This window comes from Simochromis diagramma, unplaced genomic scaffold (genome assembly GCF_900408965.1).
Source record: "Simochromis diagramma unplaced genomic scaffold, fSimDia1.1 OVJJ01000746.1, whole genome shotgun sequence".
Taxonomy (NCBI): domain Eukaryota; kingdom Metazoa; phylum Chordata; class Actinopteri; order Cichliformes; family Cichlidae; genus Simochromis; species Simochromis diagramma.
In genome coordinates this window covers 490508-516734 of record NW_024386757.1, presented here as the reverse complement: position 1 = coordinate 516734, position 26227 = coordinate 490508, and the positions used below count along the sequence as shown (strand labels likewise).

The 26227-nt window shown below is 40.7% G+C and overlaps 3 long non-coding RNA genes across 3 annotated transcripts in view; 2 read left to right on the top strand and 1 right to left on the bottom strand.

The window, feature by feature from the left end:
- LOC120730396 overlaps window positions 1-10888 on the top strand; it is a 17733-nt gene extending 6845 nt beyond the window's left edge. Inside the window, exons 2-4 of the long non-coding RNA XR_005695100.1 lie at window positions 4870-4874; window positions 5334-5338; window positions 10876-10888. This is a non-coding gene — a long non-coding RNA (uncharacterized LOC120730396). The remainder of the gene's footprint in view (window positions 1-4869; window positions 4875-5333; window positions 5339-10875) is intronic.
- Window positions 355-26227, bottom strand: LOC120730402. The gene is made up of 4 exons (XR_005695101.1): window positions 24514-26227; window positions 3290-3300; window positions 2198-2209; window positions 355-366 (listed from the first exon to the last, which is right to left on the bottom strand). It is a non-coding gene; the product is annotated as an uncharacterized LOC120730402 (long non-coding RNA).
- LOC120730408 lies at window positions 19960-22871 on the top strand. The gene is made up of 3 exons (XR_005695104.1): window positions 19960-19973; window positions 21968-21973; window positions 22783-22871. It is a non-coding gene; the product is annotated as an uncharacterized LOC120730408 (long non-coding RNA).

The window sequence follows — 26227 nt, the reverse complement described above, 5'->3', positions numbered from 1 at the left end:
AGTTTACTTTCAAGGAGACTTTGGCGCACCTGATGGATGCAGAATTCTTGTTTGTTGGGGGATCATGAGAAGATGAAGCTGCATCAAAATAAACAAAGATGAAATGAAGTCTTGGAGGATTTTGTTTACAAGGGCCTGGAAAACAGTTGGTGTTTTAGTTAGACCAAAGGACATTACAAAATATCCTAAGTCCAAGTGAGTGTTGAAAGCTGATTTCCACTTCTTCCCCTGTTTTATTCTCACCAAATGGTAGGCATTTTAATGGTCCAATGAGAAGATGATGGCTCCCTGTAACAATTCAAAAGATGAAGAAAGAAGATAAATGATATTTGTTCTTGACAGTTATTTTGTTGAAACCATGTAAATCTGTACAGGGACAAAGAGGCTTGTGTTTCTTTTCAACAAAAAAATAATAATCGAGCACCTACAGGACCAGAATATGTTTCAATTATTCCAGCTACAATACAGGCAGTTTTATTGTTTTCCATGGCCTCTCATTCAGGCTTTGTTGTGCAATGGAGTCTGCTAGTTGACAAGGTGGCCCCAAGGAGCAGATCAATAGAATCAGCAAGGGCTGGTAAGTTGGGCAAGATAGAGAAGTGAGAAATGGGCCCGGCCAAGCTACATAGACTGTACATCACTCTCTCTTGACTCACTTTCACTTCTGTCTTTTAGGTCGACCCCTCCAAAACAGGAATACAGTCAGTCCTGCTGACTGCTTTCCTGTTCCTGACCATTGAAGTTGTAGTTTCATGTTCTCAGATGCTCCTGAATGTGGTCATCTGTTCTGATACACATAGAAATTAACCTATCTAGTGAGTAAGGGAAATCTAGTTAAGCCTTTAATTTATCATACAAACTATGAAGAAATGTGCCTTGGAGGGCCTTTTCATCCCAGACTGTATCCAGAAATCCACAGAAAAATCTGCCACACTTCTCTTAACTTGTGTGTGCAGGTTCTCAGTCATCCAGGTCATGATAATCTAAGGAGCAACTGGACTTCTTTAAATTTCTTGACGATGTTTCAGCTTTCGTCTGAGAAGATTCTGAGAAGGGTGTGAAGAAAGGCATGGGTCATTGTCAACAATGGCTTCAGGTGAAACCATTATGAGACCTTGCCTCACCCTTTATGTAACCTATTGGGGTCACCTATAACAAGTCTTGTAACAGGACTCAGTAGTACAGATGCACCTAAAAGATAAATGTGACTCTTTGGAGAATGATAATGTTCACATTTTGGTCAGAGAACACAGATAGTTTGCAAGATGAGTGAAACAGGCAATTTATGTCCACCCCCTCTGTTCAAAGGTGGATGACCTTTGAACAGAGGGGGTGGCTTATGACACCAACAGTCTGCCACTTACAATGCAGTTTTGAGATCCCCTCCCAGACACCTCAAACACTACTCACATCTTGAGTCAAGTGGCCTCAGTAGATCACATGATAGGGTGAGGCAAAGTCTGAAAATGGTTTCCCCTGAAACCTCTAATGATAATAACCTTTTTTCACAACCTAGCTCATGTGTCACACGATTAATAGTGGGTCCCTCTTTTGGGACAACACCTACTAGGCTTTAAATACCAGGGAGTAACCACCATGTGGTTTTAAAAGTGAAGAAGCTTCTTGGATTAGAGGTAAAACATTTTTTTTGTGTGTGTGTGTCCCGTTTGGATCTTTAGCCATCAGAATTGTTGTCTTGAGGCCAAGAAAGATGCCAAGCGGATTTATTTTACCAAGTGGATCATCATGGCCTTGTCATATTGGTCCATTTGATTGACCTTTATTATAATTATGAATTTATTTTATTTTCAGTTGCTACAAACGGGACAGACATGACTGGGGGATAGGACAGGGAGAAAGAATGAAAGAAAGAGAGGGAGAGAAAGAAAACCAAAGGGGAGAAGAGACGGTGAGAAGGGGGGGAAGAGAGAAAAAAAAAAGAAAAAAAAGAAAAGAAAAACAAACAAAACACCTGGATCACCTGTATGGAGAAAAAAAACAGAAGAGAAAGCAAACAACAAAGAGCAACATAATAAAAAAAACAGCACCATCACAATAAAATAGCTAGCAGTAGATAACAGTAGATACTAAATAATAAACGATATTGTGCAGCACGCAAGATAGACAGCGCACAATGTGCTTTGAGGCAGCAGCCAAGAAAGGTGTAGTCCGCGTCTGTGAATACCCGTGTGTACACCTGTGTGCACACCTGTGTGGATCAGCATGCTTGTATTCCAAAGGTTTCTCCATGTAACGATCTGCTAGGGAGTGTGGGGAGCCATAGCCCCGTCCACCAGGGTATGAAGCAGGTATGGAGGAGATCCAGGCCCCAGATATCCAGAGGCCCCAGAGTACAAGGACCCGAGGAGGACCACCAAAGGGGGGGAAACCGTGCCACCCTCCTGGGAAGAGCTGAGTAGAGCCCCAAAGGAGAGGTCACCCCGCAGCTACGGAGCAGAGGCCAGAGGGGGTTGCAGTGGCGTGCCCGTTGGCTCTGCCGGCAGCCAGCTGTGCCAGAGAGGACCGAGCTTCAGGCCCAGAGGCCAGAGGCCTGAGGGCATCCCACCCCCCGGAAGGAGCCCAGCCGGGCCACAGGCGCCCGGCCCCGCCAATCGGCCACCAGGAGTGAGCCGGTACATACATGAGCACCCAGCCCCAGACGACAAGGACCACCAACACACCAACGTCTGAAGGCATCAGCCACCGGCAGGGAGTGTGGTGAGGGGAGATAGGCCTCCGTACTTTAGAGGGCCTGAGATGTACCCAGAGAGGTTGAGTCTAAGACCCAACCTGACATATAGACACAGACGAACAGGCACACGCGGACACAGACGTGCATTCCCACCCCATATGCACAACCAAATACTCGGCACTCACCCAACGTGTAGACAGACACAAATAGACACTGCACAGACAGTCGCACTCCCCAAACATACTCTATATCCCAGGTCCAGGTACCCCCGCCCTCAGAGGGGCAAGCCGCACCTAGAGGTAAAACATTTTCAAGAAACTTAAAGAAGTCCAGTTGCTTTCTTTCCAGGCGTCTTAGGCTCCTCTTAGCTCGTTTGAATGTGAAGAGCTTGTGAGTGGATGTCTCAGGGTTCAAGCCTTTATGAAACACATTTTTGAAATTGGCAATAAGTGCACAAAAGAAATATTTGGATTAGTCTTTAATACCACCCGTCCCCATCTTAGTGCTTATCTCCACAGCAGTTTTACCAAAAAGGCAATTTTAGCACTGTAAGAAGCATGTTTTATTTTTCTGTCAGAAAAAAAAAACAAAAAAAACAAAAACACTGTCTTGAGAATCACCAACTCCTCTCTGTCCTACCTAGAAAGGTAAGGTAAGGTTCTCTCGAGAGGATCTGAAAATACTGGTGATCTGGATTTTGAAGGCCAAAACTGAATGATTAGAGGAGTTATTGATCCAGATTATTTTATCATACCTTTAAGTTCTGCGAGTTGATGAATTATGGTGCAGTGTTCTCCAGAGATGAGGCGTGGCATATGCTCATGTCTTCTAAGTTGAGCTTCCTGGATAGACAGGCCACAACGCAATGGTTCCAAGTTCACTGAGTCCATTTCTTGGCTGGATTTTTCCATCATAACAGCTCAGATGGATTGAATTAAAACACATGACTCCAAACTAAAAGTTCAACAAGTTTATGTACAAACACACAAATATTGAAATGGTTCAAGCAAAAGATTAGTGCGATCCAGGGTTCCAGATAAAAAAAAAACAAAAGTGGATCCTCATTTCCTTTTAGAATCTCTCTCACCAGATACAAGTTCAGCTCACTAGCCTCCAGACAATCTGCACAGGGGACAGCACGACTCACGGAGGCTAAAAAGTGCACTCAACACAGCTTTATTACTAAACACAACAAAACAGAACACACAGTATGGGATGAGGTAGATCACAATACAGACCAATGGAAAAACAGGGTTTAAATACACAGAGGAAGCAATCAAGGAATGGGAGACAGGACGGAAACACAGCTGGGACAAATCAGAGCTAACAAGACTCTGATTTGTTAACCAGACACACTGCACACAGGACAGGGACTATCAAAATGAGACAGGAAACACACAGAATGAACTCAAGACACGCAAGCTTAACACTAGTGACTGAACGAATGAAACAGAGACAAGATTCACAAAACATAAGACACGGCTAGACACTGAGGGAGGTACACATAATTACTGACAGCAAGGAATAAACAACCTAACATAAACCACTCAGAGAACCTAAACTTAACATAAGATCAAAACAGGCATAGGTGAGTTCTTTACTACCAGATGTGGAACCAAAGAGCAGGAACCCTGGTTCCTCTCCTGAAACACAGGGATGAGGTCAACTCGCACACAGGTACAAATAGACAGAGTAGAGGAGAGACACAGAGAGAGAGAGAGAGCGCAAGCAAAAAGGAAGAGAAAGACAGAAAGAGGTGAGCCAGGACAGGAGGACCAAGAGACCATAACACAGAGACAGCAATTTGTGGTCCCAGCTCAGAAACTGTATTTAGCTTCGCATAACTTCTCTTTCTAAAGACTGTTGCTACTTGGGACATCCTCAGAAACTGTTGCACCAAAAAAGGCTGAGCCTGACCCTATACCTGTCCCTGTTCCCAGGCTCCTGGGCAATCCGATCTCTTCAGCCATGAGCGGGCCTCTGTTAAGTTGCTCCTACTCAGGGCCTCCCAGCAGGCCCCTGGAGTTTCTCTATATTCACCACTGGGCTCCCACCCAACCCCCCTACGGAGTTGTACTGCCTCTGGGAAGCAAGAGTGTACTGGGTTCAAATCCAAAGACAGTGGATATTTGCACAAAGTATTTCTTTATCTCAAGAGATTACTGATTACTGATTAGGGTTAGTAAAAGAGTGGTATTATCTTAATAAAATGGCCAACAATACAGTTTCCGTTTCAGAAATGTATGCACATTAGGCAATATTTCTCTCCTAAAGTTATAGATGATATAATGGCCAACACATGGAAAAGAATTGAGTCAAGAAAACCACTGTGGTTATGTATCTGGTGGAAAGTGTAAATATATGAATTTGTTTGTAACTGCATTAAATATCTGCTTCTCCCATTCAAATGTACATGTAGACAAAACTATGCCTATCTGCAAAGCTTTCTGCAATTATGTTGGACACAGTCCATTGAAGAGAGAAAAACTTCATGTCAGTTAGTTATTTGAAAAGTTAATTTTATTCCTCACATTGCTAAGTGGATCATACAATCATCATTGTATACTAATGATTATAATAACTACTTTGCTATCATTTCTATAATCTTCACTTATTATTTTCAAATTCAGAAAACATACAGCCCCTGTACTTCAGTTAAATGAATAAGAGGCTCTGCTGTATCACTGTCTACATCTCAGCTGATCCAGTGGAATGCAGCAGCATGGTGCCAAAGCTCAGTGGTAACTGCACTGTTATGTATTTCAAAAAGAGGGGGATTCACCCTACTTTTATTGTTGTTCCAGAGGCCCCTACGAACCTTGGTTTTAGGGGAGATAACAAAGCTCTTAGCAGTGCAGATGGTTCTGTCCATCAATAAACAATATCTGGTCTGCGTTTTTGGCTGTTTGAGCAGATGTGTGAAGTCAAATAAATAGAAGGGATAGTTCATTAGATCCAGATTTCTCTCAAAGTCAGAGAACAACAACAAAAATTTCTATACAATGTTTACATTGTGTTGATAGCAGAGGTCGAAAGGACTGTATTATAAACTCTTATAAATGCTTGTACTTGCTATGAACTAAAGAATACCTTTTTTTTTTATTATAAACTGGAACTTAAACATTGTAGCTTCTCATCATAATATTCACTGAGATCTAGAAATACAGTTTGAAAAGTATAGAAGCATAATCATTATGTATTCACAGTGGACAATTGGGTAAAAAATAAATAATAAGCACTCACTGTTATTTTTGCTCTTACATTTTGCTAAATACATTTGTTTATAAAACCAGTTATAAATAATTGAAAACCCTCTCTAGCCACTAATAGTAATAATTATCTCAGTAATCTTAAAGATGACTTACTCTGTTCTTAGGCTGGATGTCGGCACACCAACTCTACGGTCAGTGTTAATGGCTGATTGAAGCATTGCATTTAACTTTATCTTTTGGAAGTTTATTTTTTTTAAATTACTATTCACTGTAAACCAAAAAAGATGGAGGTTTTAGACATTCATTTATTACAAATATAGTTTAAATTGATACTAAGTTTGCATGCAAGCATCTGGTTAATGTGCTCTGTTGTCTTCTTAAGACTATGTGGTTCATATTACATACCTTGTACATACCTAGAGTAAGGGTGCGTTTAAATTGAAGTTAGATGTCAGTGATGCAAAATGCATTGCATATCCTGACGTATTTCACTATATGCAAGTAGACCCCAAGTTGGCATCAGTTTTCCTTTCTTAAAGGAGTGAAATTAAAACTGGAAGTTGTGTGAAAGGTTCAGGATTTCATCTTAAGATTTCTTCATAACTTGACACACACAGACAATAATACACAAAAAGTGCAGTAGTCATATGACGCGCTATGAACAAGAAGGGAAAAGGTCCCTTTAAACAAGAAGAAACTTTGTAGAACTATACTCAGCCATCTGCCATGACTGGTTGGGGGCAAAGAGAGGGAGATTTGACAAAAGACACACTGTGGAAGATATCCAGAGATTAGTAGTAACTAATGATTAAATGCAAAGTGGTGTATAAACCACCACTCTTAGTATTAGAGAGTGAAAAGAGGTGAATAAACAAGAAATTGTGTATTGTGGAAAGCCCCCAGCAGTTCAGGCCTATTGCAGTGTAAATAAGGAAGGGTTCAGTCAGATGAGGTTTCATACAGTACTTTCAGAAATTAAATTTGTGTCTTGTGGCAACTGTCAGGCAAATTCAACCAAAACCACTTTTTTAAAAAGTCACAGGCATTAAAGACATTAACAACAAAGAAGAACTGCAGAAGTATTAGCAAAAAATCAAGTACCACAATAGACAAGTGACACCCATTTCATATTATCAGAATCTGTTCAATAGAATCATTGAACAACTGTTGAACAAATGGGTTCAACAGTAGCTGGGTGCTACTTAGCTCATTTAGCTCAGCGGTTGCTGAGCTAAATGAGCTAAGTAGCCACATAGCTGGAGTGCAGCAGCTTGGGTTTGAGTCTGACCTGCGTCTTTGCTACATTTCCTCTCCTTCTCTCTCTCTCTCTCTCTCTCTCTCTCTCTCTCTCTCTCCCTACTTTCTTGTCCATCTTCACTGCTCCACTATTCATGCAAAAATGCCAAAAAATAAAACAAAAAAAAAAGACCTCTGGGTGTAAGTTGTTGTCAAAGGTGGCAAAGGTGGTACTCTGCACCTGGTTTTAAAGCAAGAACAGGAGGGGTAAAGCTCCAAAAGTTCACCGTATTATTTCCATCATGTCTGTCCTCATATTACGTCAGTGCAGAGCCTGGGGTGGATAGAAGCTTGGGAACCACTGTCTAACTTTGTTCTCTGCTATTGTTCTCTTTCAGGATGTCCTTCAGGAATGTTACACAAGAGGTCAAAGGAGCAGCCCTGTATTACTGTGTGGAAGGGAGCCCCTCGGGCTCAAATGCTCTGATGTCTTTGCGAGACAACAACAAAACATACTGCTTTTCTTTGACTGGAACTGGACCATTGTATATACATTGACAACTGCATACTTTATTTATCCCTAAGGCAATTGTGTGGGTTACAGTTGCTCCAAGACAGTAACAGTAACAGACTAAACTATTTAAATAATACAATATGGTACAGAGTTTACAAATGTAAGGAATAGCACTAATATATACAAATCGCACAATTATACATACAATTATTAAGAATATTACAGAGGTGATTATACATAAATATCAAGACTCTACCCTGTGAAGTTTGTCATTTTCTGTACATATATATATATATATATATATATATATATATATATATATATATATATATATATATATATATATATATACACACACATATACACACACATACACACACACACACACACTTAACCCAAAGTCCCCTTAAAATTAAACACAACTGTCACCCATACAGCTTTGGACTATTAGATGTGCCTCTGTAGGTTCATCCACAGTCTAAGGAGCAGGAAAGAAAGTGACTATAGTTCTCTATAGGATGTGTATATGCAACCCATGAGGTTCATGGGGTTCAACCATTTACCACATTTTTTATCAAAACAAAATAAAGTATGTCATTATAGCAATGACTGTTATTTGGTAAAATTACAAATAGATTTTGTGAATAGTTACTTTCATTTGACAAATCGTCGGCATGCTACGCGTTCAGAGTCATGAGAGCCAGATGGAATTAATGTATAGATGTAAATGTCTTTTACATTCTGATCATTAATTGCTTTGGAAAACACTATGTTGTAGGGTTAAGGTTAGGGGTGTGGTTATGGCTGGAGTCTCTGCTTGAAGCGTGTGTTACCACCGGCATTCTGTTGGATTCAACAGAAGACCCGGAGCGTCCCATAAGGATGTGGAAGGGTACTTTTCGTGTTACTATGAGATGCCTCGGTATCGTCGGTATGTTACACATTGGGAATTAGAATGCTCTCTGTTAAAAAGACACGTCGGCCCTAGAGGTAACAATATTATACTTGTACTTTTTCCTGAAGACTGATGATGAAAGGCTCAGTCAGTTATATTATTTTATATTATACAGCAGGGGTGGGCAACTCCAGGCCTCGAGGGCCGGTGTCCCTGCAGGTTTTAGATGTGTCCTTGAACCAACACAGCTGATTTAAATGGCTAAATTAGCTCCTCAACATGTCCTGAAGTTCTCCAGAGGCCTGGTAATGAACTAATCATGTGATTCAGGTGTGTTGACCCAAGGTGAGATCTAAAACCTGCAGGACACCGGCCCTTGAGGCCTGGAATTGCCCACCCCTATTATACAGTATATCATCTCATAATCTTTTAGGTATATCTTTCTAAGTAGATTTGGTTTTATTTTTACAGTTTTATAAAAATCTTTGTCTCTATCAGTATAATGGAGGTAAATGAAGCGTCTATTACCTCTATCCATACTGTCATGCATACTGTCATTTTGATCTTAAATTATTTGTAAATCAAGCTATACCTTCTTGGTTGGTTCTTTCTGACTGATAATCCCTTAAGTCCCTTAATTCCCTATAAGTGCTGCTGAGAGCAAAATAAACATAGATATTATGCTGGTTTTGACAGCTGGATTGATTAACAGAAGTAGACACAGACAATGTGCTATCGGAATCCAAATTACAACCAGTGATGGTTGGAAACATCTGTCTTTGGTGTGGTTTCCTCTGATCTCTGTTCCCTGTTAATGGAGCGTGCTCTGCTCTGTAATTTGTTCTCAATGAGTCAGGGGTACTGTGACATAGCAAGAGGGCATGATTTGATAATTTATATTTGCGTGTATTTTTGTGTAATACTATGTAATACCATGTTGTGGGAACATACATCTGTTTACAGTCACATTATGAAGTAACCACGACATTATTCATTGTGTTTTAGTACACATACTTGGTTTAAGGTTAGGGTATAAGTTAGGTTTCAGTAAGTAGTAATTGTGTTTATGGTTAGGAAAATTTTCCAGGAAATGGAGGAAATTCATTATAGAGGAAGCATAACTGTATGTGTGTGTGCATCTGTGGTATTACTGAGTATTTCTTATGTTGTGGGGACCTAAATCAACTCACTGTCACATTATGGAGATGTGCCTTCCTTATACAGGGGAAAAAAGCGGTGAAGGTAAAGGTTAAATTAAAGTTAAATCCTTTGAAACTCTGCCTCTCTTTATTTGTGTGTGTGTGTGTGTGTGTGTGTGTGTGTGTGTGTGTGTGTGTGTGTGTGTGTGTGTGTGTGTGTGTGTGTGAGAGAGGGAGGGGGGGGGGGTTTCTCATGTATGTATGTTAACATACATACCAAGAAACACACACACAGGCTCACACACTTTATGCATACGCTTGTAGGACCAGGCTAGACAGTGTTCTTCTTATCTGTCTATTTTTTTTTTCAGTCAGCAGTGAGACAGTGTAATCTGTGCCATCTCATCATCCAGCCTAAGAACAGTAATTATCCACGTATGTAGATGTCAGTGCAAACATCAAACCCCCTTTTTAGTGCCTGGCTAGCTGCTGAAATCACACAGTAAATAATTATATTTTTCATTTTATGTCCTCATTGGCTTATGTTGTGGCCAAATTACTATTCTTCTCCCAACTCACTTAATTACAGTATAAAACCTGAAGAAAATGATAGTAATTATCTTAATTACTTTAATAGCTAGGAGTACAGTAAGAGACGCTGTGACTAATCTGAAGCTGTGTTTTCTTGTCAACAGTGAAGCAGATCTAAACAGCTAACATAAGAAATACGAAAATTTTAGCCACCCCTGTTAGATCTGACCATTATTTTCCCCGTGTATAGTCACTTTAGACTTCAACATTCAATGTGCTTGTTTCAATTTTACACAATATTTAATTCTCCACTTATAACTGGAACAATGATTCCATTCAACAAACAGGCTGCTGAGAAATGTGAAAAAGTGTACCTCAATCATTTATTATGTTAAAAAAAAAAAACATTGCATTGGAACGGAGGCGCTGCAGAGCTCACCTTCATATGAGAATTCTCATGCACAAACGGTATGAATTGAGTGTTGCTTTTCACACTGCCAATTATGGCTTATTCATTGAGCATTTGGAACACTATACAGGAGTCAGTGGCTTCATTTCAATATGATTTTAATTAGGGTGCTTTATACTGTAAGGAAAATACTTTACAATAGTAGAGAGAAAACCCCATCACTCAGACAATCATCTACTGCAACCAGCTGGGGTTGAGGGGTGGAAGACAAGATAAAAATTACATTCTGGAAGTTAGCCAGAGATGAATAATAATTGGAGATTATGTATCGGAATTTCAAGAGTGGGACCACGCCTCCAAACACGCGGCTTCCAGTTCTTATCTATATAGGTTACCCCAGTTCTGCAAGCTAATCATTCTCGTTTACGTGCCCCACCCTCCCTCCCCTTTTTAATTCTTTAACTTCTTCACTTTTGTTTAGTACATGACGATCTGCCAGGCCCGGAAGCCGTCGCCGGTCGCCTTCGAGGCTTCCCCAAACTGCTGCTCAATTCATGTCCAAGCATTCACCTTTTCCTACTAAAACGCTTTCAAACCTAAAATGAGGACGTGGGCCCAGCTAGTGAACTAATAATTAAAGGAGAGTGGTGTATAAATGCAAAAAAGGTGAGTGAAGAAAAAATACACCAGCCTAAGCCTGTTAGCAGGGGTAGCTGCAGCTCAGGAAAATCACGTACTAATCCCAAAGTTGGTGGTTCAATCCCTGGCTCCTTCATACTGCATGCCAGATATCCTAACTATACATTTTAGCAAAAAGGACAGTTGTAAGCCTGATCTTAAAGATAGAGAGGGTGTCTGTTCTACCAAATCCAAACTGGGTGCTGGTTTCACAGAACAGGGGCCTGAAAGCTGAAGGCTCTGCATTTTACTTTTAAATATCATAGGAACTATAAGAAAGCCAGCAATCAGAGAGCAAAGTCCACTGTTGGGGTGATATGGTGTGTGAGGTCTTTAAGACATGATGGGGTCTTTATGTTTGAGACCTTGTATGTGAGTATAAGGATTCTAAATTTGATTCTGGATTCTGGTTTGACTCTTTAAAGGTTTAAATCTTAAACAAATGACTTTCTGAGTTAACATTGTAAAATTCTAATCTGAATTAGCAGTTAAGACACTTGGAGTTTCAGAAATGTCTCTCTTGGGGCCTTATCCTTATCCTTCTACATGCTCATTCTATAAGGTTAAGTTATTTGCAAACATAACATCTGTTGTCATTGCTATGTAGAGGACTTACAGCTATATTTACTACTGACTTTTGCAAATCGCTGTAATAAAATGCACAGTGTGTAGAGGTGAGGCCCCAAATCCAAGATGCTGAGTTCCAAAAGCAAATGTCCTGCTTCAAAACACGGATGGCTTGAGGATAAAAGCTCCTCTTTAGCCTCTCTGTTTTTGCTCAGATGGTGCAGAACCTTCTGCCTGGTTGCAGAAGCTGGAACAGTTTATTGCTGGGATTGGACGAATCCTTCAGTATCTGAGCAGCTCTAGTCTAGTATCTCCTGGTGTAAATGTCCTGTACGGAAGGGAGAGTAGACCTGCAGCAGCGTTCTGCCGTACGGATCACTCTCTGAAGAGCTTTTTTATCCTTGACACAGCTGTTCCCTTACCAGGATTTGATGTTCTGTGTGAGAATACTTTCCACAGCGCCTGTATAGGAAGTCCTGAGGATCCCTGGAGAGACCCTGAACTTCCTCAGTTGTCGGAGATGATACAGGCACTGTATCAATGGAGCTCCAGTGGAGCGGGTGCAGTCCTTCAAGTATCGGTGCCCACATCTCCTCAAACCTGATATGGTCTGCCCACATTCAGGTCAGTTCAAAAAGGCCTTTCAAAAAGGCAGTTCAAAAAGGCCACATTCAGGCCACATTCAGGTCAGTTCAAAAAGGCCTTTTTGAACTGACCTGAATGTGGGCAGACCATATCAGGTTTGAGGAGATGTGGGCACCGATACTTGAAGGACTGCACCCTCTCCACTGGAGCTCCATTGATGATAATGGGCTTGTAGTCTCTATCCTTACTCCCTCTGAAGTCCACCACCAGCTCCTTGGTCTTGCCGACATTCAGCTGGAGGTGGTTATCCTGGCACCACGATGCCAGATTCTTCACTTCAACCATGTAGGCCGCCTCATCATTGTTGGAGATGGCGCCCAACACCACTGTGTCATCAGCAAACTTCGCAATGGTGTTGGAGCCATGGGTGGCCACACAGTCTGAAGTATAGAGGGAGTAGAGCAGTGGCGATAGTACACACCCCTGTGGTGCTCCCATGATGATGATGCTCTCCAGAGTAAAATTGTTTTTAGTGAAATTTAGGTTCTCATTACATTCAGGGTATGGGGTGGCTGGAGCTCAGGAGGTAGCAGCAGGTCATCTACAGATCACACCCATTCATATATGGGTAACTGTGAATGCACTCATTCGAATAAGTTTGTCATATTTTTAGATTGATGTTTCCTTGTTGATATCCACACAGCAAGGGCTATTGAAGATATGCCATAGGTCATATTATATTGAAATTTATGTAAATTGGTACTAAACAGACGAGAATCTGGGAATAACAATCTGGAAACAAACCTCTTCCCATGAGGCTTTATAAGCGCCATGGTTTTGTTACATCTAGACTACATTGCTATAATGCACTCTGCATTGCACTTGGTGTGGCATTTACCTTTACATTTAGATGATTCACTAACTTCAACATAAAGAGTTGGTTGCAGTGGTGTAAAGCACACCACCGCTGGACTAAAGCATGACTTCACTGGACTCTAGAAGCCTGTTTTCTGAAGTGACAAATTGCGCTTCTCTGTGGCAATTTGATGGAAGAGTCTCGGTTTGGCAGTTGCCAGGAGAACTGCATTGCACTTCATCATAACTGCACTGTGCTAAATGCAAACTCTGTTAGATGGGGAATTACGGGTGGGGTTGTTTTCAGGAGTTTTCCTTAGTTCCAGTGAAAGGACCTCTTCAGCATACCAAGCATTTCATGTCCCCAAGTTTGTGGGACCAGTTTGTGTATTGTGTTAGTGTTCCACCATGACTGCGTTCTAAACCAAATTCACTCATCCGTGTCTTAATGGGCCTTGTTTTTTGCACTGATGCACAATCATGTTGGAATATGAAGGCGCTATTCCCAAAATGTTCGCACAAACTTGGGAGCATGAAATTGTCCAAAATGTCTTGGTATGCTGAACTTTGCACTGCACAGTCAAACAATTACTGTTCTCCTGACAACTGCCAATCCCAGACTCATCCATCAGATTGCCAGTCAGAGATGCGTGATTCGTCACTCCAGAGAACAGGTCTCCGCTGCTCTAGAGTCTAGTGGTGACATTCTTTATGCCCCTGCATCCAGCGTTTTGCATTGCACTTGGTAATGTAATGGAAACCCATTCCATGAAACTCTCTAAACATTTTTTTCTTGAGCCAATCTGAAAGTCACATGAAGTTTGTAGGTATGTAGTGAACAACTGGCAACCTTTGTATACTATGTGCCTCATTATCTGCTGAGACTGCTCTGTGATTTTACGTGGCCTATGACTTCATAAGGATATTTCATGAGTGGACTTGTTAAACAGGTGGCATCCTATCACGGTATCACACTGGAATTAACTGAGCTCCTGAGAGAGACCTATTCTTTCATAAATGTTTGTAAAGGTGTCTGCATGCCTTAGTGCTTGATTTTATACACCTGTGGCCAAGGAAGAGATTGGAATACCTGAATTCAGTTATGTAGATGGGTGAAGGAATTCTTTTTGCAAAATATTATATATGTGGCATCTAGTGTCTTTATCCAGAGAAAATTGTGGAATTGGCTACATTTGGACCTCTTACAGAACAAAAGCTACATAATCGACTACTCCCAGTGTTATGTTTGTAGTTTTCCACAGTGAAAAAGTAGAGATTTATCCATTCCTGTGTTGTGTATTAGTGGTATGTGGATAAAATATATAAAATTTGAAAATTCTGAATTAAATTGAGGCAAGCAAATATTTTCAAATATCAAATCAAATATATATATCAATTTTCTATTCTTCTTGAGGACTCAAAGCACTTTATAAAACATCCTTCATTCATCCATTCACATGAGTACTTTTCTATATGCCTAAGTAGCTGTTTATGTGCCACTGCAAGCTAATGCTAAGTTAGCCATGGAGCTGCGTTAGCTTCTTTAAAAAATGGCTAACAGCACACCTGGACTGTGATGTGATCGAGGCAGGAGATTTTAACCATGCAAACCTGAAATCTGTCCTGTCTGGATTCTTTAAGAACATGAGCTTTCCAATGAGGGAAAATAACACACTGGACCAGGTCTATACCAACTTTCCAGATGCTTACAGAGCCACCCTCCTGCCCCATCTCGGAACCTCAGATCATCTCTCTCTGTGCCTGATCCCTGCTTATATTGCACCTGCTCCTTATAGACCTCTAATTCAAAGACAAAGACCATCTGTAAAAACAGTACGAGTGTGGACCGTGGAAGCCACCACAGCCCTACAGGACGGTTTTGACAACACAGTATGGAGTATATTTGCAGAACGAACAGGAGGGCCACACATCTGCCGTACTCTCATACGTCAACTTCTGCACTAAAAGTGTTACAACTACAACTACTCTTAAAGTGCTCCTCAACCAGAAGCCATGGCTCAACAGCCAGGTGCGAGCTCTACAAAGAGCACGTGACAATACCTTCAAACCAGGAGTCCAGCAAGCCTACAAAGAGGCACGCCAATCCCTGCTTAAGGTGTCAAAGAGAAATTAACAGTTATAATAGTTACAAAAATGCCTAATCAAGGTATTAATTAGGAGGATGAGGTATTAATGATTTAAAGTTAGCTGTTAATTATGAAGTCCACAATGAATCATACAGCATAGGAATGAGGCATATAACAGCAACAGTGTCTCAATACAAAAAAGGACTATTTGTTTCCCTTAGTCCATAAAAAATTACCATCTTACCAACTTCAGTTTTTTATATCTATTGCAGACCTGTTGATGACCCAAAGTAATCTATCACCTTCTAAACGTGTTTTTAGTAAATAAAGGCGAATGACTTAAACAAGAATTGAGCTGTGATTTGGGGAAGGCCTCGATGGGGCCTGGTGGCAGCTCCTTGGCCTGGCAGATCCCCATGTACTAATGAGAAGTGAAGAAGTGAAAGAACAGAAAAAAAGGGAGGGAGGGTGGAGCATGAAAACAAGAACGAACAACTTGTAGAACTGGGTGGTCATACATAGATAAGACCTGGAAGGGGCGTCTTTGGAGAGGTGGTCCCGCTCCTAAAATTTAGACAGTTTATCTCCAATTGATTTGTGGTAATGCAGAGAAGTCAAATTGGAATTAATGAGAAAATGTAGGTGATAGTACAGACATTTAATTGGATAGACCCATGTTCAAACACAATGAAATTTATTAATATACATGTATTTGAAGAGACAAGAAAGAAAAAAGATTGCTTTCTAAATGCTTTCTTCCTACGTGTATGCCTGGTATTTAAATGTCTTTAGAGATCAGCAGACTGCAATTAAGAAAAACTAAACTTTAAATTAATCTAACTTTTCTACATTTTTTTAGTTTTTTAGTTTTTTTTAGTTAGTTTTTTTGTCCCTAAGAACAGTTTCTGCTTTAATGGTAGTATATGCTAGTATACTAGTAGATGACCAGAACTCCCGTGTAGTACTTCAGGTTGAAAAGTGAGTAGTTTTTTCCCCCTATTATACCTTGTTTAGTATTCCTCCTCCAGGGAACAAAAATAAAAGACTTGCCACTGTGTTTTTTTGTGTATAAATGTTTGGGTGGGTAAGTAAGTATAAGACCAAAGGGTATGATTTCTACAGTCTAAACAGTGTTTTGGTTCCTACCTACTTCCTTTTACACAGTATCTGTATATTGTAACCTTTATGGTATCAAGAAGTGCTATTTGGCAGGCAGGAAAAGGACCCCGATGCAAGACTCACAATCAGACAGAAACTGGGAACTGACAAGCCTAAAAAGGCTTGTTTTTTGAATATTTTTTTAAGAATGAACCACCCAAACACAGTCAGCGGGCCCATTCTGCTGTGTGTAATAGACAGTTTAAATGGACTCTGGCGCTTTAAATTCTGAGGGGCTGTAACATGTATTTGCCAATTTACATGATTGACACCTCTTTTTAATCATTTGAGCCAACAGAATCCCAGTAAAGAGGCTGCGTTCACGTCACTTCCACCAACTAGAAGTTACAAGGCATAATCCAGTCACGTGTGTAACTGGTCCTAAAATGGTGATTGTTGATGGAAGTGGCTCTAATGTGTTGTGTTAGCACTACCGTTATCAATAGCTACAGCGGCAATCGGTGGAGAACAATAGAGGAAACCGGTCCGGTACTGCTCTTTTAATCATTGCTGGTTTTCGCTGTGTTTGGTGCTTGTAGAAATAGTTTATATGACCATTTAGCTGAGATTCTAAGGTTTCTGTGGATATGTTGATGTTTGCATAAAAAAACTTGAAGTCATGGAGGCTTGCATACCTCTTAAGACATCATCATTAATATAATAATAATAATAATAACTATCAGGCCGTATTATTTGCCCAGGGAATTTACCCATGTAATCTTTGCTGCTAACCGCACAGCTGTCTGTGACAGTATTCACTCTGCCATAGTTACAGACTCAGCACCGAAGTGTCTTCATTGCTGTCTCAGGTTGGCTCAACCATGTCACCTTGGACACTACACTGCCAACTTTCACACAGTATGTGCTCTGTCACACCAGGGAGGAGAGAATTTCAGACCTATTTAATTTCAATTTGAATTATTTAGCACCAAATCACAACAACAGCTGCCTCAAGGCTCTTTATATTGTAAGGTAGACCCTACAATAATACATACAGAGAAATACCCAACAATTATATGACCCCCTGTGAGCAAGCACTTTGGTGACAGTGGGAAGAAACCTCCAGCAGAACCAGGCTCAGGGAGGGGCGGCCATCTGCCACGACTGGTTAACATTAGCATATACTATATGCTAATGTTAAGGATGCTTACAGTTCCTCCTCCTGCCCCCCACTGGGTAGGTCAGCTCATAACTCGATTCACCTTACCCTCTGCTATGTTCCTATTGTGAAAAGGGAGCCTGTGACCACTGGAAGTATTAGTAAGTGGTCAGATGAGGCCTTAGCAGAACTACAGACTGGGAGACTCTGCAAACCACACAGTGAGAACATCAATGGACTTACTGAGTGTATCACTGACTACATAAACTGCACCATAGACATCAAAGCCCTCCTCAATGACAGGAAGAAGGCCTTCAGTGTGGGCAATAGGGGGGAGGTGAGAATGGGTGATTGAAGGGCAAAATCAGAGAGGCTAAAAATAATTACAGGAGAAACTGGAGTGGAAACAGCATGAGAGAGGTGTCAAGTGGAATGAAGACAATCACTGGATTCAGGCCATCCAACAGCAGGGGAACTGAGGGCAGTGAGGACAGAGCCAAAGAGCTGAATGTGTTCTTTAGCAGATTCAATACAGCAGTGAATGTTCACCTGACTTACCTGACTTATCTGTAATCAGCCTGCAATCCACTGTAATCACTCTCTCGCTGTGTCCTCAAGACCTGTGTCCGGAGTCCTTCATAAACTGTTTATGTTGAGTCTGAGTCTGCAGAGGGTCCCAGTGCTGTGGAAGATGTCATGCCTGGTTCCTGTACCAAAGACGCCGTGTCCCAGTGGCCAGCAGGATTACAGGCCTGTGGCACTTACTTCCCAGGTCATGTTGGCCCAGGAAGACTTCGGATTACTCTGCGGTGGTTGGATGCATCAGCGAGGGTAATGAGACAGAGTAACTTGCTGTTGATGTGTCCTTTGTCACGTGGTGTGAGCAGAATCATCTGCAGCTCAATGTGACAGAACACCAAAGAATTGATTGTGGACTGTAGGACCAGGAAACCTGTGACCCCTGTTTCAATTCAGGGGGCCAATGTGGATATTATGGAGGACTAAAAATACCTCGGAGTACAAATAGATAATAAACTGGACCAGGTTAAAAACACCACTGCACTCTATTGGGTTGCCAGAGTCTTCTTTTAACATCTGTCGGACAATGCTCAGGATTATCTATCAGTCTGTTGTGGCTGCTGCTATCCTCTATGCTGGTGCATGCTGGGGCAGCAGGTTGAGGGTTACAGATGATAAAAGACTAAATAAACTGATCCGCAAGGCTACTAATGTTGTGGGGATGGAGCTGGACTCCCTTAAGGTGGTGTCGGAGATGCAGATGTTGTCCAAGATAAGGACAATGTTGGAAAATACCTCCCACCCACTCCATGATGTGCTGGCCAGTTACAGTGCAATAGTTACACACCCTTTTGCACATCCTGTACAGTAAAATAACAAATAGCAAAGTTTTACAGTTTACAGAGTAAATGGCAATCACATATATTTAATCTCTGTAATATTCTGGCTATTTATAATTGAGCTATTTGTATACATTAGAGCTATTTCTTATATTTTGTCTCTTGTTATATATTCTATTTAGTGCTGTCAAACGCAAACTAATCCACCATCACAGTCAACGCGATTAAAATTTTTAATGCAATTAACGCATCTGGAGTGCAAAATGACTTAAACTCCCCAAAATGTATCTGTCAACGCATTTCGGGCAGTTTGTCCAAGTAGAGTTACCTTCGCACATGTGCAAATGGGCAGTTGATCTGGTAGTGATGGGCAGCTGAACCAATCAACTCAATATGGAAGATGATAAACGCACGTTGGATTTGTTAGTCTGGAATGATGCTAGGACTTTAGCTAACGTGTCACCCAACTTGTGACAAACCACCCACGGAGCATCAGGGGCTCAGTAAGTCAACCTCTGAAATGCTGACTGACACAATCGCCAAGTGGACTGCAACAAACTGCAGACCTATTAATATTGTTGAGAACAAGCGGTTTACGTAGCTTTGGTACTTGTTTCAAGGACTTGAGGTGCCTCCCCAAGAGTGACAGAGAGAGAGTGGATAAATGTTTACAGAGTTTTTTGTTAACATGAATGTGCAAGATGTTCAATAAACATGTTAAGTGCTTATATTTTCCCTTTTTTCCTTGAGTCTGTTTGCTCACACAAAATGAAATGCAATTAATATAGAATAAAAATGAATGATATTTAAACGTGATTAATCAAAATTAATCCACTATATTCCTGTGATGAATCTGATTAAACATTTAAATTCTTTGACAGCACTAATATATATTTTATATTAGCGTATACTTGCCTATTAGTATATAGATTTTTTTTTAAAAAGTTGTATTTCACAGGTAAGAACAGGTGTTAAAAGACTGAAGAAAACCCAAATAATTATTAAAAAAAGTGGGCGTTATCCAGTAGTAGCAACATGCATCTAAGGAAAAGGCCATTGAGTATATGTTAAATAGTGGTTTAGCGGGTATAATAATAGCATATATAATTATTAGTATTAAATAAGCTGATATAAGTTGTTAAGTGATTACATCAAAATGGAAATGAGTTTAAATGTAGACATTTCTATGTCAGTCAGACAACTATGAAGACTTGATAGGAATAAAATACACAATAACGTAAGAAAATCATTCTCATTTAATACATAAGAACTCTGCAATTATAGCATAGAAAAATAAGGCTGACAAATATAACTTTATCGTGTGCAACAAATGTATGTAGGGTTTTTAGTATAGTATCATGGTATGTGTGGTAACCTGGCTGTGTCTAAGAGCATCAGAAAGAACTGGAAGAATATCACTCAAAGCCCACGCACACTCAGCAGAAGAAGGTCGAAGAATTTCAGATGGTATATGCACTGGATACGATATTTGACTGTTTCTTGCAGGATGAGAATTTCAGAGTTGTCTTTCGACGATAAAAACTTGCAAGCAGTAATCGGTTTTACTCCCAAGGCCAGCCAATAAGTTTACTACTTTAGCAACTTGCTGACTCAGTCTTGTTAGTTAGAGTCAAGCCAGGCCACAAAAAGAAAGAACAGTTCTCATGTAAAACAACTGGATGCTATACAAGATCTCTCTCTCACATTCTCTTTGTGTGTGTGTGTGTGTGTGTGTGTGTGTGTGTGTGTGTGTGTGTGTGTGTGTGTGTGTGTGTGTGTGTGTGCGTGCGTGCGGTCTTTGCTGCTCAGTCAGTGCTGTTCTTGCAATTGATTGTGCTGTGGTTTGCCAGCCAAAAGCAGTTATAAATACCCAGCCCAACCAAATGAGGTGCAATTTGTTTGTTTCTCTTCAAGCCTGTAAAGTGGAACCATGTGAAGCAAAGACTTATATCTGCTTAAGGTTCTTTTTTTCTTGTCTTCTTTGAAACTAATTGGAAATCTCGATATTCAAGTTACCACATTTCAAACATAATTACAAGCTGTGGGCATTGTTTTCTTGTCTGATGTGGTGCCATGCCTTTTTTCCTCGTGCATAAAGAGGCTAAAGAGGATTGTACTTCATTTTTTTCTCTCTTTTGTACTATCCTTTTATTAAAACTGTGCATCAGAAAATATTGAAAAAAAAATTAAAAACCTCATTGTAAAAGCAGTGATTTTATTATTTATAAAAGTTTAGTCTTGATCTTTATGTCTGTTGGCATGAGTTGAGTCAGCCAAAACAAAAAATCTGTCTAGTCATGAACCCCACACTTCTGCTGACCCGAACCAAAAGTGATGAAAGATACTGGTCTGTCTGAGGATACTTCCTGGTTGCTCGTTCGACAACACCCATGTAAAGTGGTGAGATGGCTGAGATGAAGCTCAGCAATAACCCTATTGAAAACTATAATCAGCAAAAACTGTAATCACAGTAATCTGGTGTGAGCTGTTCTTTGACTCCTCTGTCAGGCCTGGAGCAGCTTTACTACTGGGTGAAACAGCAGAGGAAGGAACATAGTTTCATTTGTAGTTTAAGCATTGTAAGCTTGTGGGGAAAATTATGTGGAAATGGAATATTGGGAAAATATAGCTGTAGTCCTGAGGAAAAGTGCCAAGGTTCAATTCAGTTAGGTTTTTTTTTTATAAATATATATATATATATATATATATATATATATATATATATATATATATATATATATAGCACCAAATATTTATATAGCAGCAAATCACAACAACAGTTGCCTGTTTATTATGAGGTAAAGACCTGTTAGGTGTATCCAAACAGAAAGAGGCCAAGGAGACTTGGTAGTGGGATGAGAAAATACAGAAACTTGTTGAAGGAAGAGGAAAAAGTAGGACAGTCAGTGAAGTGAAGAAAGTACACAGGAATACTTTAAGTGTACGGCAAAGAAAGAGGTGGAAAAGGTACAGGAATAAATTATAGTGAGGTTAGATATACAAAAGCACTTGCATCGATTGGCTAGGCAGAGAGATTAAGCTAGAAAGGATGTACAACAGGTCAGGGTGATTGATTATCATCAGAATGATGCTGAATAAATATCTTATAAATTATGGAGAAGTCGTTTCCTTTCCAGCTTATGGGTTATTGTCATGTGTAATGAAGAGGAGAATCTCAAATATAATTAACCCTTCTCTAATAATCGGTTATGTAAGACAGGCCTTTCAAGCTGGCAGTAGTAAAACCATTACTTAAAAAGCCATCTCTAGATCCAGCTGTCAAACAGCTAACAGATCAGAGGAATAGCTTATTTGAAGAGTTTCGGTCAGGGTTCACAGGTCATCATAGCAGAGTGGAGGGGACCACATAAAATTTCAGGGTCCAACATTTTTTGGCTTCTTTTGGTTCTTTGGGTTCCTTCAATGTCGCCTGCTCTGGTCCCTTAAAGACAATGAACAATGGCTGCTGGTGCTTCTAACTTCATGACACCGAAAACAAAGTAACCAATAACCAGAGTGTTTTCCTCAGTGGGTGCGGCAGAGTAGGAAAAAAAATTAAAACATGAACAAGTCCGGGGCCTTCTGTTGAGGGCACTACTTTTGGTTTGATACATTTGATGGGAGTTATTGTTTCATATCACTGCAGGCCTTCACACATCAAACCGATTTGAGCCTAAACAGTAACGCATAAAAGGCAAACCTGTTCATATATTAATCGCCAGAAGATGTCACAAAACATGGTTGAAAGAGGGAAAACCACATGAGAGCTAAATCTACTCAGAGATGGAGAAAGATAAGTAAGGAAGGACAGGAGAGGAAGAAGAGAGGTCAGATTTAGAGGCAAGGACTGCTCAGTTGTATTTGATAAACTTGAAATTTAAAGTTTACATGTAAGTCCATGTGACATTATGTTTTTTCATATTGTGAAACATGCTGCAAAACAAACTGCGATAGATGAACTGTTATTTAAAGGTTGCCTGAAAAAACTCTGCAGGTTAGTTTATATTACTTTGATTATACTGCCTAGTATACAGTTAGTGTAAACAGTATATCTGGGGTGGCTGAAGCTCAAGAGGCAGCACAGGTCGCCTACTAATCGGAAGGTTGGTGGTTCGATCCCCATCTACTTCAGTCTGCGAAATGCCAAATATCCTTAGGCAAGATACTAATACCAAGTTGCTCTCTGATCCCTCCATCAGTATGTAAGAGGAAATGATAGGAAATGTGCAAATGTTAGACACCAGCAATATATAGCAAGCTCTTACCTAGGAAGAGCATGGGTTAGTGAGGTAAAGTGCTTTGAGTGCTCAGATAGAGTAGAAAAGTGCTGTATAAAAGCCAGTCCATTTACCAAAATAGAGCTGTACATTTTTGGTTCAAGAAGTTGAACTCATGTATACACATGTGCAAAATAAACTGGCCAATATTTCTGCAGTTCAGTAGCCTGATGGCTTTTCCTGAACCTGCTGGTGCGGCTGTGGATGCTCCTGTACCTCCTGTCATTAGGTAGTAGGATGAAGAGTTTATGGCTGGGGTGGCTGGGATCAGAGAAGATCCAGTGAGCTTTCTGGCAGTTCAAACCTGGCAATACGTTGTACAGATCTGGCCACACTCCACAGAGCTTTACAGACCATTACAACTGCTGTACCAGGTCATGAATCAATAGATGTTGGTGAGTATTCTGGGGTCCATGCCAAACCTCCCTTAGCCTTAAATGCAACTGATGATGGTGGTGATATCTGCATCTGTTGGAGCTGTGTGTGACCTCACAGTTGTGGAGCAGTTTGTACAGCAGGGGACTGACCACACATCCCTGGGGGCACTGATGCCGAGTGTCAGTGTAGATGACATGACATGTCCAATCCTTACCACCTGTGGTCTGTCCGACAGGAAGTCTAGGACCCAGCAGCATAAGGAGACACTGATGCGCAGATTCCAAGCTTCGATAAGCCTGGATGGAACTGTGGTGTTGAAAGGGGAGCTGTAGTCTTTTAACTGGTAATTCTAAATTGGTGCAAGTGGCTGTCTGTCTCCCTGTGTTATCCCTAGGGATGGGTATCGTTTAGGTTTTATCCGATACCGGTGCCAAACCGGTACTTTTGAAACGGTGCCGGTGCTTAAACGGTGCTCAAACCGGTGCTTAAAGAATGGAGAACACAAAATTGGTCCAAAAACCTCTCATGTTCAGCTGTTTTTTTTTTGTAAAAAGATAACAATGTTAGCCTTTTCTGCAGCTATAGGGCATATATGGCATCACTCTTGGCTGGAAGCAGTGCTTAAACAATGGAAAAAACACAAACTTTATCCAAAAACCTCTCATGTTTAACTGTTTTCCACTTTTTCTTTGGTCATTTTAGCCTTTTTGGCCAGGGTGAAGGGAGTATCTGCCATCAAACAAGAAGACAGCCGCATGTAGCTATGATGATGTTTGCTAGTTCACCTTACATGCATTAATGTAATAACGTGGTTAGCCTACTCAACGTAAATTACACACGGACAACATTACAGTTTTTCTCAGTCGCTTTGGTGCGTTTCTCAGATCAGAATTGAAATTCTCATAACTATTAGTTCAACCTCCACAACACTCAGTCATTTGTGCACATCATAGTAGCAATTTCTCCTCTCTCTGAACAAACTGCAAATGATTTTGGACATGAATCAGTTGCTTCCATACATTTCCCTGCTGCTTTCTGACATTTCCATTTGCTTATGTCATGTCAGTCAAAAGTAATCATACCTATGGATGCTGAATAGTCGTTCCCAATAAAACTAATAGTCATACATCCATTGCTTGAGTCATCACACACAAAATTGTTGAACTAGTTATCACATGCCAAATATTGGCCATCTGTCAAGCAAATCCTATACCTTTCTGTATCATTTTTCCTGGAAATGTCTCCGAAATTGAACAATTGATCTCAGGTGAATTACAGCTGTCACTCATGAGGAGGCGTGTGAAAGTTTAGTTGTAACCAATGACAAACAACTTGTTCACTGTCAATTATGGATGAATCCTGTGAATCCCCAATTGGCAAGCATATATAAACTGCGCAGGAGCTAGTGTGTACCATTTCTACACTTCTGTGACACAAAATGGAAGGTCAGCACCGTGGAAGAGGGGTGAGGATGCGGGGAGGAAGGGGAAGAGGGAGAAGAGGCAGATATAGGCGGATTCCTAATGAAATAAGGGCTACAATTGTGGACCATGTTGTCAATCACGGCCTCACCATGGAGGAGGCTGGTCGAAGGGTGCAACCCAATATTGGAAGAACTACTGTCAGTTCAATCATTCAAACATTCCGTAGGGAAAACAGGTATGCAAACAGTAATACACTGTACTGTACTGTGCCATCTCAGACACATCACATGTTACTGTACTGTATTTGCAATTTCACAAAAAGTTCACTCTGCACCACATAGGATTGTAAGACAACCTCGCGGAGGCGGAAGAGGGCCCCTTTTTAACCCACAGCAAGAAGAAGCCATTTGTGCAATGGTCATTGCAAACAATGCAATAAAGCTGAGAGAAATACAAAGCGCTGTCATAGAGAATTACACGGTATTTGGCAATATTGAATCTGTTTCAATTTCAACAATTGACAGAGTACTCAAGAAAAATGAAATCCACATGAAGCAATTGTATAAAGTGCCATTTGAACGAAACAGTGACAGGGTGAAGGAGATCCGTCACCAGTATGTGCAGGTAAAGCTGGTCTTCTATGTTCTGCACTGCAAACTGTTTTACAGTACTTCGTAGTTTCATGCAGTACACTTGCAATTCCACAGCACATACTCTACAATGTGTTTTACCAAATGCATGCATTACTGTTTGTTACTGTACACAGGCATATTGTGACATTGCATTTCTGTCTCTCTCTAAAGCGTGTACTGGAGCTGGAAGCCAGGGAAACACTGCACACATTCATATATGTTGATGAGGCAGGTTTCAATCTGGCCAAAGGCAGAAGGCGTAGAAGAGATTGCATTGGACAGAGGGCAACCACTGAAGTCCCTGGTCAGCACGAAGGGAATATTACCATGTGTGCAGCCATCTCAGACAACGGCGTCCTCACCCATATCCCCCTTCTTGGTCCATACAATACCCAACATCTCCTGACATTTTTAGACACTCTTTACAGGGACCTAGTCCCTGAGAATGAGAGAGGTGGAGGCCAACTCAGCAAGTATGTTGTTGTCTGGGATAGTGTCCGT